This window comes from Cervus canadensis, chromosome 27, assembly GCF_019320065.1.
Source record: "Cervus canadensis isolate Bull #8, Minnesota chromosome 27, ASM1932006v1, whole genome shotgun sequence".
In the NCBI taxonomy this organism is placed as follows: domain Eukaryota; kingdom Metazoa; phylum Chordata; class Mammalia; order Artiodactyla; family Cervidae; genus Cervus; species Cervus canadensis.
In genome coordinates, this window is record NC_057412.1 from 26,222,608 (window position 1) to 26,239,756 (window position 17,149).

Here is a 17,149-nt window from a genome sequence, read left to right on the forward strand (position 1 = left end):
AATAAAAGACTTCCCCAATTTCGATTACTGGGAGAAAACTGCCACAATTCACGCAAACGTATCTTAGGTGGTAGGGCAAAATGTTTTAAAATAATAACTTTTGGATGGATGTTGAGAGATAGAGAAATACATATCTATAAGATGATAAGACATGATTATATTTTTACTCTTACAACTGACACTAATAAAAACGTGCTATTCCTCATATAGAAGGCTTTCCTACTGTTGTTTAGTCGCTAAATCATGTCTGATTCTTTGCAGTCTCATGGACTTTAGCCTGCCAGGCTTCTCCGTCCTTGGAATATCTGAGGCAAGAATACTGGAGTTGCCATTTCCTTTTCCAGGTGGTCTTCCTGATCAAACCCCTGTCTCCTGCTTGGCAGGCAGATTCTTCACCACTGAGCCACCAGGAAAGCTCTTTACTACTGAGCTATTGTCAATTTTTTAATCTTTAAAGACTATATCAAAAATTGCAAAAATATATGGACGTGCTTTTTACTAAAACTAAGAACTGTTGCCATTGGAATTTAGTAGGAATTCTGAAGATCACAGTATCATAATAAAGTGACAAATATATCACTCGTTTAACTCTGCTTAAATCCCCAAATAAGAAACTGCTGATTAGCTTTACACTGTAGAACTACACAGCTATAAAGGAAGTATTCAGTAATGGAATAGTTGATAAGCCTTTGGTGATCAAAGCTGAAGTATTTTTGTTTGCTTTATTTTTTCTATATATTTACTTCTCCCAGTATCATCATGGTTTTCTAAGATTATGCAAACAAAAAGTAGATGACCTGCTTTCCCAATCCTATGTTTAAAACAACAAAAATGTCTATTAATGCATGAAACATATCAATTTTGATTTTTTCCCCCACATATTTTCTTAAGAGAATGGCATTGTCTGAGAAATATTGGTAATAAAACTAAAAAATAAATAGTATCCCTTATATACTGACTTGTGTAGGAAAACATTTGCTTTCATATGGACATGGGCAAAATTTTCATGTGGACTCTTATGGATTATAATTGCATTTCACTTACCATATTAAAAAATGTCAAATCCTAAAGCCAAGCAAAACACTATCTACTTTTTTTTTTGTCATTATGTAGGAGAATGGTAAAGTCCTAAAGGCAATTTGAAAGCCTTAGTTAACCAGCTCCTTCTGTTTGCATATTCAATCCCTCAATGTAACATATGCATAATTTTATCATCATTGTGTGCCATCTGGAGTATACTGATTGAACTGCAGTTTGAAAATGAGGGTTAAGAGATAATTTGGTTGCATACATTTAGAACTGAAATGTCTCTCATGGAGCAGAACATAGTTATTTAAAAACAGAACTATGACTAAAAGATGAAAATATATTCCATAAATTCAAGAAAACCAAGGAAGACAATTAAATCCTTATGCTTTTTCACTTCAAGACTTTTTAAAGATTTTAATAACAATGGCTTTCTAAGGGAACTGTGGTAAAAGAAAATTGTACCTACCTCTTCTTGTAATAATTATAAATAATCTTTCAAGTCACTTTACACATTTTCTTTAATTTATCTGGGAAAATTAAACAGACTATCAACCAACCATATCAGCTGAGAGATTGATGTGCAAGCAGTTCAGTTTATTTTTTAACTACAATATCACTTAATGTTAGGTTAGGTAGAAAACTAGCAGAAATTCATCAAATTTGAGCACCCTAGCTGAAAGCAATTGCTCTGAGAGCACATGAAAGCCATAGTGAAAACTGACAACAGTGCCAATCCAAAATTTTCACCTCCGGTTACCATGTCATATCAAGTGAAACACTTTATAAAACCCATTTTAAAATGGAATTAATTACCTCATATAAGAATAATAACATGGTTTCACTCTTCCAAACTTTTTTTCATATTTTTTCCTTTTTTGAATTATTCTGACCTTACATTTTTTTCATATTTTCTAATTCAACTGAATGGTTGAGCCATCATATCGTGATGGATGAACATACTATATGACATTGTTGAAAGCAGAGCCATCAAGAAGGAAATGACATGACTTAGACTTGCTAAAAAATCGTAGATTTTCAAAATTCCTTCCTATATAATAATAATAATAATAATGTCTTTCCTACTTAAAAAAAATAACCTTCCTAAAATCACAGATTCCCAAATTTATATAAAAAGAATCCCTGTTACCAAGTGACTCCTTCCCTAGGTACTGCTTTCCTGCTCCAAGAGGGACTTTTGAGAAGTTTCTAAAGCTTATTCCTTCAGAATTGGAAAGTCCTCTCTCTCCTCAATCCCTCCCATGGTATTAATAGTTTCCCCGAATATGGTTTTACTGTTACAATTCATTCACTCAGCTCACAGAGCAGATACAGAGGCGTGAGGATGAATACTTGAACTGTGAGTTGAAGAATAGTGTGAATACACATTATTAAACAAACATGGCACTCCTAGCCACTGAGAGAGGCAGTTCACAACTGAATTTCCCCTTTATTTATCCAGAAGAGCAGAGAGGAGCAAGCATCTAATCTATTACTACTCTGTCACAGAACATGACATTCTAATTCAGTCAGTGGGGACTCACAATAAACTCGAAATCACATTGAGTGCCTCCCTGGTATGACAATTGATTACATCTCTTAACCTTTCTGCATCTGTGGTACCATCTGGAGCATTTAGTGCTTACATTTTTTGCACGCAAAGATCAGGTACCAGCTTCTACAGACCTAAGTACATTCTAAACCCCTTTACTGTAAGACTATAACAATAATAATAAGAAAACAATAGCCAGCATCATCTTCATTTCACAAAAGATGAAATTCCAAAGAAAAGTAAACACATACCCAGTAACTAATAGTTTATAGAATAACTAATGTAGGATTATCAATTCAAAAAGCTATCCATTCACTATTGGAAAATTTTTCCAGACACAGAAGACAAAGGACATCTTATAAAGAACTACTAGGTGCCAAAGGGTTTACAGACATGATATTTCATTTTATTCTAAGTAGTGAGCACTAGTGTCCTATATTAGTATAAAGTTAAGACTCTGAAATGTTAAGTAATTTGATTAAGACTACACAAACATTTAATTTTGGAGCTAACATTCAAACCCAGTTCTACTCCCAAAGCCATTGTTCTTCATTCTACATCAGTAAAGGTAATCCAGTTTAATATATATTAATCCTTTTGACAAATATTCATTAAATACTATACGATGTGTTGACTTCTATGAGTTGTTGAAAAAAAATAGCAGATACCTCTATTATATATAAAGAATTGTGCTAAGAAAAGGATAAATTCTGTTCAAAGCAAGAGTTTGGCATAGACTTTCTCATTTGAGGACATATTATACTTTGTTGGGCTTTCCTGCACATTATAGAATATTTAGAAGCATTTCTGCCATCTACCCAGGGCACACTTGGAGCACCCAATCCCACAGTCAATATAAATATTTCCAGACATTGCCAAATGCCTCCTAGAGGCCAGCTCTGCCCCCACTACAGCCATTGAGAATCATTGGTTTAGAATAAGGTGAATGCACAAGTTCTTGTAAAACATTAAAATTGTAAACTCCTGGGGAACAAGTTCTGTCCTAAGATTTTATGAAGCAGTTAATTTTCTAGCTCTTCTCACAATTGGAAATTAGAAAAATTTTGATCGATAAATGAATGAATGAATGAGTGAAAAATGACAGCAAAAGCCACAAACAAAGTACTTCTGTTACAGTGGGAAAGTAACACTGGTGCAAGCATCAGTGAACTAAAAATAAGTAGAGACGATCTGGGTTTGTTTTCCTCTTTTAGACTTCCTGCACTAGTTCCCAGACAGAGGAAAAACAAAGAGCACACACAGAAAACTGTTACCCAAATTGGCGTACACTTCTGCCATCACAGCACCAAGCCCTCTCCTCTTTCATTGGCCTTATCCAGGTAGTTTATATCTTGGCAGTCATGCCCTCATGTGCCACCACGAGCTGCGAAATGTGGCAGGAATCCACAAATAATTGCTTTTCCCCCTAAAATAGACTTTCATAACATCACTCTTATACTCTTGCATTTCTAAGTATTTTCTTAATCAAAAAAAAAAAAAAAGATTTATGGGAACACATGGGGAAAACTCAGAACCCATGATCTCTGAAATGAAAGCCCTTCATGAGTGATGGTTTTTGCCACCCTGATGTGCATTTAACTGGCGCGGCAATTACAAATGATTTCTATGCTTCAGCTTATGAATGTGTTAGTGACTTCTATTTCCTCTTTAAATTTACTCATAGGTAAAATTTTAATATGGAAAGATGCAAGGATAGATGGAGAAAAATGAGGAGTATAATGTATCTGTATTGCACATGAGTGAGAATAACATGAGAAACCATTTTCTGAATATTGATCTAATAAGAATGCAGATGATGAAATCAAAGGACAGATCAAATATAGGACAACAAGCAACATCCACATGAACCGTGTAGGAAAATAAGTATTTGGTATGGGTATGTGCTATAAATATGAGCAATCTGTTTTATGGTAATAGCAGGCAGTGCTGAGCTTTATATTGTGTCAGGAATTGAACACCATGTTAGTTAATTCATTAAGCAACTTTTAAAGATAAAGAAAATGAGAACTAAGAATTTTACTGCCACGGCTTCTCTGAGAGGACATGGGGTCTTTAGGAGAACAGGGGGCGCTTAGAAGCTCCCTCTGTAACTTCTGTTTCATTTCCCAGAACTCAGAATCAGTGTTCAGGTACCAGTGAGTGTTTCTTGAATAGCATATCGGTAAGACCCACATAGGATACTTAACTTTGGTCTAAGAAAACATTTGATCAAGAATGGTCTCCAACTAGTTCCTACAAGCAGGATTATGATGGCAGAGGGTTATTGAGGCTATGCCAACTTGGAGCATGATCAAACTGTGCCCAACCTAACAGACAAATGAATCATAATCTCCCAAACAGGAGCAAAGTGAAAAGCTTCTGTTGGCAATTCGAGAAGCATGAGAATATGCTGGAAGCTCCTGTCCATGTACCTGTTGGCTACCACTGCAGCCAGATTTCTTTGGTCTCTCAAATTGATGGTAGAAGAGTATATAAAGTCTATTTTCAAACTGCTTCCTACTTGTCAAGCATATTTCTAAGTCACTTACTCATTTGTCATCTTTATTCATAGCAAGATGTCCATTTGTGACAATTCATTGCTTTTCAGCATGAAAAGAGAACACCACTGCTTAAATATGGGGAAAGTTCCATTTTCAACAGTTGAAGTAAACGACAGAATTTTTAAACTTATCAGTGGAGAAAAGGAGGTTTGCAAATCGTCACTTTCCTGCTGTTTCTACAAAGTGCATTACCTAAAGATTATGAATTCCAAAGATTATGGAAACCATGAGACTTTATCAGGAGATATAAAGCAAAAGTGAACCATCTCTTTCCAAAACTGTGTTCAGAAACCTCAACAAATCACCAACGAATTACAGTCATTTATGAAATCCCATGTTGTCCCGTCTGGTTAACAAGGCCAAGGCAGGACCCCACGTACAATCAACTATTTCAAGGACACAGCAACTGTGTGCTGGGGGAAGTGACGGCTCTGCTCTTCCCTAGCCCCCAGCACTGTAATTGCGCTGCTGGCTGGCATAGGAAAGAAGCAGGTTCATTTGGCCCCTGTCGCTTCTAGTCAAATAAAGGGCTTCCTTTCAGACAAGTGACAAGTCTAGTCTAGGCAGCACAAGTGATTTATATCACTGTTGCAAGCGTACAGCTCATAGAAAAGGAAACAGGATATTATTTCCTAGGCAAAACGCTGTGCTCTTTGTTTTCATTCTGAGGAAAAGACCACATGAAGTAAACAAAAGGGAAATTGTGGAGGTTAAAAGAAATGTAGAAGCAAAACAGAACATGTGATTGACACCGACATGCAGGATCTGCAGCTAGCTACGACTCTGAATGGGCTCCAGGTCTCAGAAGAGCTTTTGATTTCCGTATACTTCTGAGAGGGTGAGAACTATTCCAGAATGATCTTTGTTTTTACTTTCACCAAGTACCTTCTTTCTTTGAAAGCATGTAGAAGAGAGAAAGGAGAAATCAAAGAAGAAAGAAAATGGGAAAAAAGCATTCTGCCTGTTTCTCTTTTCTTGTTTTGGCTTATTGGTAACTAAGTAAAGTACAGATGGCCTAATACAGAGACAGAGATTTTGAACTATCTCTTTTTTGTCCTTACACTAAACCTTTGGGTCTTAGTTGAAGACTTCTGCTCCTTTTCTCCTTGCCTTTAAATGTTTGTGCTCAACCATTTCTATTCTCATCACATACATTGCCTAGGCAGTTTATTCACATTCAAAGATTCAATAGATACATTTACACCAAGAGTCTGCAAAATTTTTTAGGAAAGGAGACAGGATATATTGACTATGGGGGGCCACACAGATTCTGTCACCATAGAGATATCTGTACTCAATGCTGCAACACAGAAGGAAAGATGCCAAAGACAACATGCAAATAAATAACTGTGAGTGTGTTCCAATAAAATTTTATTTACAAAAACACTTGGTAGAATGGATTTGGTCTGTGGGCTGGTTTGTTGATTTCTGATCTGTATGAATAACTCAAAAAAATTTTTCTCAATCTAGAAATTTCCATTCATTTACTTTCTTTCTAACTGTTATGATCTGAATGTTTGTGTCCTTCCAAATTCCTGTTGACACTATGATGCCCAGTGTGATCATATCACCTTTGGAAGGTGATTAGGTCATGAGAGCAGAGCCCTCATGAATGAAATCAGTGCTTTCATAAACAAGCTCCAAGTGAGCTCCTTTGCCTCTTCAGCCAAGAGCAGACAAAACGATAAGCCTGCAACCTGAAGAAGAGAATACCAAGTGAGGATAAAACAATGAGTTTGTAACCTGATCATGCTTCCATTTCCAGAACCATGAGAAATAAATTTCTGCCATATAAAAACTGCTTCATCTATGGTATTTTGCTACAGTGGTCCAGACTTACACACTCATTAATAGTCATTTCTTCCTTGATATCTCACTGATGCTTCAAATCTCTTTCACTATTTTCCCCACTAAATTCTGCTTCCAGGTTTTATATTTCAAGGTCTGACATCACTATCACTTCCATCACCATGCTGGTGACTTGAAAATTCTCATTGACTAATCCTTCTCTTTCTCACCCTCCTTGAGACACTTTGGTCAAATTTGCTACCTAAATATATCCTAAACCTCCCTCCCACATAAGCACATCACTGCTTTAATGTCCTAAAGTAGTATCTTTCCTTTCAGGTTCACCTTCAAGTTGCTACAGGTGTACTCCTCATAAGCTATAATCATGTTCTCCCCTTGTGCAAATCTATCCTGGTTCCTCAAGTCTGAAACATCAGTCTTAAACTGGATTACATGCCTAATCTCAGACCTCATTAATTAGAGATTCCAAGAATAATAAATAAACATTTCAAATGATAATTCCTCAGAAAGACTGACACTGGTAATACTGGCACTATCCTACATTTATATTAAATCCATGTTCTTTGATATATCCCCCTAAACCTTCATGAAATTAGACCCAGATTGTATCTTAAACTTCACATGTTTTCCTCAACCGCTATGTATATACAAATGTTATTGATGATCCACTGGATCTCTTTACCTCTGGGGGGCATGCTGCCTCCAGATGTGCTGGCATTCCAAGAGCCAATGCCTGGAACACTTTGTCAGAGCAATACCCTCAGGCTACTGGGACAGCTTTGCCTACGCACACAAGTATCAGAGACTTAGGTCCCCTCTGGAGCAGCCCTTGGGTAATAACTGAAGGAGGAAGAGGATACATACACATACACACACACACACACACACACACCAACTCCTTGTTCACTGGTTGGGGAATAGAGGAAATTTAGTCACTCACACATGTCGGACTCTTTGCGACCCCATGGACTATAGCCTGCTAAGCTCCTCTGTCCATGGAATTTTCCAGGCAAGGATACTGGATTGGGTTCCCTGATTGGGGTGACTCTGAAAATATGTCCTAAGCTGTATTTAAGACTATCTAGTGAGACTGAGCTTCCCTGGTGGCTCAGAGGGTAAAGTGCCTGCAGTGCAGGAGACCTGGGTTCAATCCCTGGGTTGGGAAGATCCCCTGGAGAAGGAAACGGCAACCCACTCCAGTACTTTTGCCTGGAAAATCCCATGGATGGAGAATCCTGGTAGGCTACAGTCCATGGGGTTGCAAAGGGTCGGACATGACTGAGCGACTTCACTTCACTAGTGGGACTGACGGAGAAGGCAATGGCACCCCACTCCAGTTCTCTTGCCTGGAAAATTCCGTGGACAGAAGAGCCTGGTAGGCTTCAGTCCATGGGGTCGCGAAGAGTCAGACACGACTGAGCAACTTCACCTTCACTTTTCACTTTCATGCATTGGAGAAGGAAATGGCAACCCACTCCAGTGTTCTTGCCTGGAGAATCCCAGGGAGGGGGGAGCCTGGTGGGCTGCCATCTATGGGGTCACACAGAGTCAGACACGACTGAAGCAATTTAGCAGCAGCAGCAGCAACAGCGGGACTGAGCCAAATCCACCTCTATGATGGTTAATTGTATGTATCAACCTCAGTAGGGAACAGTACCCAGATATATTGTCATGCTGTTGTTGGAGTTGCTATGAAGGTATTTTTAAGATGAGATTAACATTTAAATCAGTAAATTTTGAGAAAAGCAGATTATCCTCCATAAAGCAGTTGAGCCTCATCAGATTAATCAGAGGCCTTAACAGAAAACAGCATGAGGTCCCTGATAAAAGAGAATTCTGCCTCCAGACTATCTTCAGACTCAAGCTGCAGCATCAGCTCCTCCCTGGGTCTCTAGCCTACTGGCTGATTCTACAGTTTGGACTTTCTAAGCCTCCACAATCCTGTGAGTCAATTGCTTATATCTCTTTCTTTGTTGCACTTCATATGTGATATGTTCCTTTGGTTACTCAGACAATAAAGAATCTGACTGCAATGCAGGAGACCATGGTTCAATCTCTGGATTGGGAAGATCCCCTGGAGAAGGAAATGACTACCCACTCCAGTATTCTTGCCTGGAAAATTCCATGGACAGAGGAGACTGGCGGGCTACAGTCCATGGGGTTGCAAATAGTCGGACATGACTGAGTACCTAACAATTGGTAACTGAACACAGTAATAGTAACTACATAAATGGCTAATTATTAGGATCAAAATTGCAGACCCCAGAGAGAGGGTGCATTATTTGCTCAAGATTAGAGAGTTCTTCAGAATCTTTTAGAATTTTTCACTTCAAATCATGTATTTGGAACAATAATCTTGGTTCAAGTTTATTAGCAAAGTAAATTGCTACTGCACTATACATACAATAAACATATGAGGCTAGAGTTGCAATACTTTTTCATTGTAAATGAATCAGCTAAAATTCTTGGAGAAATTTTATACCTTGGGTTTTAAAAAAGCTGAACTTTAACAAGTTGTTTCAATAGTTTGTTTTTAAAAAAAAAGGTGCATATTTTGTTTTAGTATAGTTAAATGACAAGAGAAAAGCCTGAACCTCATCAATTTCTTATTTATATGTTGATGTTTATGAGCTAAAATATTTTTTCCACTGGCAAAATATATCAAGGGGAAACTCTTCACAATCAAATATTATGGAATTTTAATGATGCTCATTTTGTCCTCACTTGGCCGAAGGGGCAAAGGATCTCACTTGGGCTCTTTTGTAAGGGCAAACATCTGTGAGCATATTTGCTACATGATAAATGGTTTTGGACAGGTCTATGTGTCTTATGAATATTTTGGATAGGACTGAACATCTGCTGACGAGTCAGATGATGTTAAGGAAGTGATGGTACCAAATCATGAAAGAATAAACGAAGGGAGAACAAATGTTTTTATCACTATATCAAACCTTTGCTATTAACACAGTGAATGGCCTTAAGAAAGTCAACCCAACACCCCAACACTTCAGGCTTCAATTTATTTCTGAAATGCAAAGCTGGGCTTGATAATTTCTTGCTATTTATCTATTATTGCTATTCTTTCTATTTCTTCTTACTCAACTCATTTGGATTGTTCTACCATGTTACATGCTCTAAGATGTTAGAGTAACATCTCTCTTACCTAAAATCACTGCAAAATAAGCAACAAAATGTCAAATATTTTAGATAGTGTATGCTTTTTATTCATTCAAAACATTTGAAATTTTATAACATAGATTATTAAATGTATAGATCAAATTACTCTCTTTTAAAATAATGTTAAACAAGCTTTTAAAATGTCATATCTTTACTTCAAATCATCATTTTAAAGCAGGCAAGATGCTTGGGAATCCAGCTCTAATACTGCTAGTCTCAATTAGCCCATCCTGGTCGGACTTAATGGTTCCTCCACAGTCTTTCTGTTTCTCTCTTATCTCTCACTTCATGATTTCCTTTTTGACAGTGGTAACATAATCATGTTTCCAATCTCTCATGCCCTGGGTCTTAACTTAGAGAGAACACAATAACTTAGCAAAACAGTAACCATATACATAGACACAACCACATACATAGACTCAAGACCACTTTCAACATGACTCTATAAACTTTTCCACCTTATTTCATGTTTACATTTTAGTCTGTTTTTATTTACTATTGATTTTTTCTAAGAAGTTCAATATTTTTTCTATTAATTTAATTCTATCTGCTAAAGAGAAAATGGACTAGTACTGACTTTTCACAGATTGGCTAATACACTTTGGACAGTGTCTTGGAAAACTGCCTTGGGAGACTGAGTAACAGTTTAGGCTAATGAAGTCTATGTCTTTTTGTGATAAACAAAATAATCTTGCATATATATGACACTGTGAAGGTAAATTTAGACATTGCATGTATGCCCATATACTTACTCACAATTCGTTGACGGTTACTGTACAAAAATGTTCTTAATGAAACATCCAACTGATTCATTTTTATCTGTCTTTCAGGTCTTGTCCAAGGATTTTGTGAACCACATACTATAATATGCTTGCTTTTACTTAATAATTTAGTGCTTATTAAATTTGAATAGATTGTTTTATCCATACCACATTGAACAACCAAAATAAGTATATTTCTAAACAATAGCACACATCTAAGTTGCATTTTATAATGTCCTAAAATAAACTTTTACATTATTTTATTTTTTAAAAAGTTAAATATATGTATATGTATATATATCTTCTATTTTTACTGAGAAGAAATCATACTTCCATACAAGATTTATATATGAATGTCCTTAGCAGCTCTTTTTGTAATAAGCAAAAATGAGAGAATAAACCATATGTCCATAATCAGGTATATAAGTAAATGAACAATGGCATAGCCAAGCAATGGAATACAACTTAGCTATAAAATGAAATGAACTGCCATAAACAATATAATGTGGGTGAAACTCAAAATAGTTATACTGAGTTTAAAAGTCAGACAAAAATGTGTATGTGCTGTATGATACTCTGTCTGGAAAACTAGAAAATGCAAACTAACCTAGTGACAGAAAATAAAATATAGTGATAGAAAGCAAATCAGCTGCAGCTGGGGTATAGCTAAGTGGAACAAAATGGAATATCTACAGAAGAGTACAAGATAAATTTGATGGCTATAGTATATGTTCACTCTCATGATTATAGTGATGATTTTAACAGTTATATACTTATGCTCAAACTTATCAAGTGGTATACATTAAGTATGTACAATTTATTGTATGCCAATTATACCTTAATAAAAGCTGTTAACATTTTATTGTTTTATTTCAATCCCACTATTATCCTGTAAAGTAGTATTTTTCTGTTTTATGATTATTTAAACTGCTATTTATAAAAGTTGTATTATTTTTCCATGATTATGCTCTAAGTATCTATCATATTTCAATATTTTAATAGTTTGTTAATATTTTATCTCTGTTGGATATTCCTTCCTATCCATGCTTTTCCTATAGAAGAGCATGGTGGATTTAGCACAATCTTTATCATACTCAAGAATCTTCATTACTAAATCTGAATAAGTGTCTTATACTGTAACAAGGGTGGGCCAGCATATAGCCATGGGCACAAGGCCATTGCCCAGTGACCAGTATGGGGAGACCAGTAGCGCAGGCTCCTAGTAAGACGGTCAGAGGTTCTACTTGGCTAAATGTGGGTCAGGTGGGTAGTGGTCCTTGCAGCGGAGAGTGCAATGAGAGGAGGGGTCATGGTGTTCTCCCTGGGGCCTTCAAGGCCTTCCAGCCTTGGGCCAGCAGGTGATCTGGGGGGGCCTAGGGAACAGGCTGGGGGCTGTGTCCTGCAGGGCTCCAGAGACACTCTCCGCTACCCCCACCTCACTACCTAGTGTAGGGGTCAGTGTGCCTGAGTTCACTCAGTAGGACCCAGCAGCCTGTCCCTCCATTCGGGTGGCTTGAAGGACTCCATTGGGTCCTAGGTCCCTGGCTCCCTCAGCAATGGCCAGGGACTGGGGACCCGGCCCTGACGGAATGGCCAGGGAAGATCTGCCTCTTCAGCCTGCCTGAGCACTGGCAGGAGGACCAAACTGGGTGATGGACAAATGCTCCCAGAGGCAGCGTAATTGGCCCCCAAAGGGGCCCCTTCCTCTTAGCTTGAACCTGGACCTCGGAAGGTGAAATAATTGGATTGAAGAGAGAAGGAAGAGAAAATTTAGAGGTAAAAGAGGTAAAACAGGAAAGAATGAAAGGAAATATGGAAGAAGTGAGTAAAAATAAATGAACAAAACTCAAACCAACTGAAACAAATGAATGTAAGTGAACATACTCTTTTAGTATGTCATACTAGCTAAGGATCCTTTTATAAAATGCTTCCATGGAATGCAGATGCAGAAAGTTATCTATGATATTGAGAATGTTTTTATTTTCCTTGGAGACCTTTGAGGTCAAGTGAGAAGAGGTCCCATGAGAAAGCTTTGGATGACCAAGTATACTTCATCACAGAACTTTCCTTAAAGGGCAAATGCAGGTGACCAAGAGACAATGTCTGAAAAGTGATTGAAAGAGCCAAGAGAATTGTTTTTAAAATTAGTCATCAAAGAAGAAGAGCAATTAACTTCTCTTTTTCTATACTAAAATTTATAATACAACCATAATAAATAAAATCATGCATACAAGCTCATGCATACACACACACACACACACACACACAAATTTCAGACTGAACTGTGTAGAAATAGTAAGAAAGGAATGAGACAGACATAAATATATAAAAGAATACAAAACTAATGGTGATGCACAAACTCACTGAGAGAGAATGGATTGATTACTAAATAGCATTTGGAAAATAAGACAAATATTAGGGAGAAATCCAATGAAATATTAATTTTATACCAGTGATTTTCAAACTTTTGGCATTTACAGAACATGGTCAATGACTTTTTGGATATACTGACCTCCAAATTTTAGTAACTTTAAAAAACATAGTTTTAATTTTTAATTATAAAAAAATTCAAATTTATATTTTTCTATCAGTGATAGGAATGAAACTAGAAGCTTATTCTATTTCTGGATCAAAGCAAATATATTGTCAAAGATTATTTCATCCAATGAATTCATTTCCTTACTTTATTTCAACTACAGTAGAGTTTCTGAGAGTTGTAAGTTTCTGAGAAAAAGATCAAGTGTTTTCTATTATGGCAAATTTCTCCATATATTTATACCAAATATGAACACTACATGTAGGAAAATATTTTTTACTCAAGATTCCTTTTCATACACAAAATGAGACTAAGAGGACAATTGTTGGGTATACTTATAAATCACATCCAAATATCATACTCAATGGTGGAAAGTTTAAAAGTTTTGAATTGAAAGAGAGTGGCAAATAATTCTGAATCAACTATTTGACTACACTTGATTCTGGAAAATATTACTTCAAAAAATGTGTCAAAAACACTAATTTCTTTTTCTGATTAGTGGGTAATATGATCTAGAGATGGGAAAGAATAAAAGTTCCAACCAAAAGCTGATCAAAGTTTTGGAGTCATCAAAGTTTCCTACAACAAAGCCTAACACTGTAGTTTGAAAGCAACAAAGTAAGTAGACAGAGCTATTTAAGAAAAGAGGTATATTTAGTATTTAAGTGAGTCATTGAACTCTTAGAAATATCCCTTTGTGCCTTATCATTCTTTACTGCAAAAGGCAAAAGAGAAGAGTCTCCTTGATAATCGCAGTTGTCTAAGATTTAATCTCTCCAGACATCATTCATATATTTTTAAAAAGAAAATAAATAACACTACCCATGACCCATTCCTATACTTTAACTAGGAGACAGAGAATTCCTCAAAATTCTAAGTATATTAAGTGGAGACATAAATATTCTTAGCAATAAAGCCATTATCAGACCTAGCTGAGCCAAAAGTTAGGAAAGATTGTACAGAAGAGATAAAAGGGAAAAGGGAACTGGCAAGGATAGGACACAGATAAAATTATCTATAGAAAGAGAAATTTCCACTCAGTGGAGAAGAACAGAAAACATTTATGAGATCTTTGGGGCATGAGAAAATTCTGATCAAAGCTTCAAGAGCTTCCCAAATGAAATCTGAATCTGCTCCCACTCCACAGTGGGCAAAGAGAGACCAGAGAAAGAGGCAGGCACTCCAGAATGGTAGGTGGCAGTTTTAAAAAAATGGAGTAACTTACATACGATGCTGATCTTGAATGGCAAGAATACGAGTAGATCCCTGCACATGCCTGTGACTTCTTAAAAGTCTATATGGACGCCGCTATAATTGGGTTCAGTCACACATTCTATCCAAATGGTCTCAACAACATCTTACTCTCTCTTAATACTGTGTCCTTGCAATAGCTCCTAGTGTGTGAGTGATGGGTAGAACATGCAGTTTGAGGGTAAGAAAGGGGTAAGGAACCTCCAATTTCCCAAGTCCAGCTCAAGGGTCAACTGGTGGTCACACCCTTTCAGTACACGCCTCCACAGCAAATGTACCTAACAATTAACAATCAAACTATTGACTGGGAAATAACTTAGTAATATATGCTAGTGAAAAATATTTAATACTACTAATGCTTACAAATCAAAGAAAAAAATGGAGGACAAACAGTAAAATGTATTCTCATAGAATAAGAATTAGAAATGCCTGCTCAACATAAGAATAGTCAATATCACTAGCTGGATAAGAAATATATATGTGTATTTCTTACGCACAGTGAGCTATTATCCACATCTGTCAAAATGGCTGTCATCAAAAAGACCATAAATAACAAATATTGCTGAGGATGTGGATAAAAGGGAATGCTTATACACTGCTAGTGGGGTGTAAATTACAGCAGTCATTGTGCAAAACACCACATAGCCTTCTCAAAATACTAAAAAGAGAACTACTATATGATCTAGCAAGTCTACACCCAGGTACATATTTAAAGAAAATGAAAACACTAATTGGAAAAGATACATGCCCCCAGTGTTCATGGCAGCATCATTTACAATAGCCAAAATATGGAAGCAATTTAGCTGTTCATCAAAAGATGATTAAGAAGGAGTACATAAGTGATACATATATATGATATGATATGTATACACACACACACATATATATATAATGGAATGCTACTATAGCAAAACAGACACAGATATGGAAAACAAACTAAGGATTATCAGTGGGGATATGGATGAGGAAGAAGCAAGATGGGGTAGGGGATTGAGAAGTACAAAATACAAGGTATAAAATAAATAACCTCTAAGGGCATACAGTACAACACAGTGAATGTACCCAATATTTCATAGACACTTTAAATTGGGCATGTGTGTTAGTACTCAATCGTGTCTGACTCTTTGTGACCCTGTGGGCTGTATAGCCTGCTAGGCTCCTCTGTCCAGGGAATTCTCCAGGCAAGAATACTGACGCGAGCTGGAATTCCCTTCTCCAGGGGATCTTCCTGACCAGGGATTGAACCCTGGTCTCTGGCATTGCAGGTAGATTTTTTACTTTCTGAGCCACAGGGAAGCCCATTAACAATTTTGAATCTCTATTTTGTACACCTGAAAGTAATGGAATCCTATCAATCAACTATTCACCAGTGTAAAAAAGAAGCTCATATGTAATAAGAAATTTTAATTTTTAATTATTAAAGTGACAAAGATTAAAGAGCTAATACTGTATTGATGATATTGAGTTTATAAAGACTATCAGAAAATATAATACATTTTATGTTATATAGCTTTAAATATTTATCATTTTGGTCTGAGTTCTACTTCTTAGAAATATAGTCTATGGAAAAAAATAAGGAATTTCCTTAGAGATGTCTGGTTGGAAGTTAGTTACCATAATGATACAATAGGAAAAATTGGAAATATTTAAGAAAAGAAGCTTCTGTTCAGTCACTTAATCATGTCTGACTTTTTGTGACCCCATGGACTGCAGCACTCCAGGCTTCCCTGTCCTTCACTATCTCTGGGAGTTTGACTCATATCCATTGAGTCAATGATACCATCCAACCATCTTATCCTCTGTCTCCCCCTTCTCCTCCTGCCCTCAATCTTTCCTAAAATCGGGGTCTTTTCCAATCAGTTGGCTTTTTGCATCATGTGGAGAAAGTACTGGAGCTTCAGCATCAGTCCTTTCAACGAATATTCATAGTTGACTGCCTTTAGGATTGACTGTTTGATCTCCTTGCTGTCCAAGGGACTCTCAAGAGTCCTCCAGCATCACAGTTCGAAAGCATCAATTCTTCTGAGGTCAGCCTTCTTTATGGTCCAACTCTTACATCCATAAATGACTACTGGAAAGACCATAGATTTAAATATACAGACCTTAGTTAGCAAAGTGACATCTCTGCTTTTTAATATGCTGTCCAGGTCTGTCTTAGCTTGTCTCCAAGGAGCAAGTATCTTTTTATTTCATGGCTGCCGTCACTGTCTGCAGTAATTTTGAAGCCCAAGAAAATAGTCTGTCACTGTTTCCATTTTTTGCCCGAATGTTTGCCATGAAGTGATGGGACCAATGCCATGAACTTAGTGTTTTGAATGTTGAGTTTGAAGCCAGCTTTTTCACTGTCCTCTTTCCCCTTCATCATGAGGCTCTTTAGTCCCTCTTTGCCTTCTGCCTTTATATTGTTTTTCAGTCACTCTGTCATGTCCGACTCTTTCCAAACTGCAACATGCCAGGCTTTGCTGTCCTTCACCAT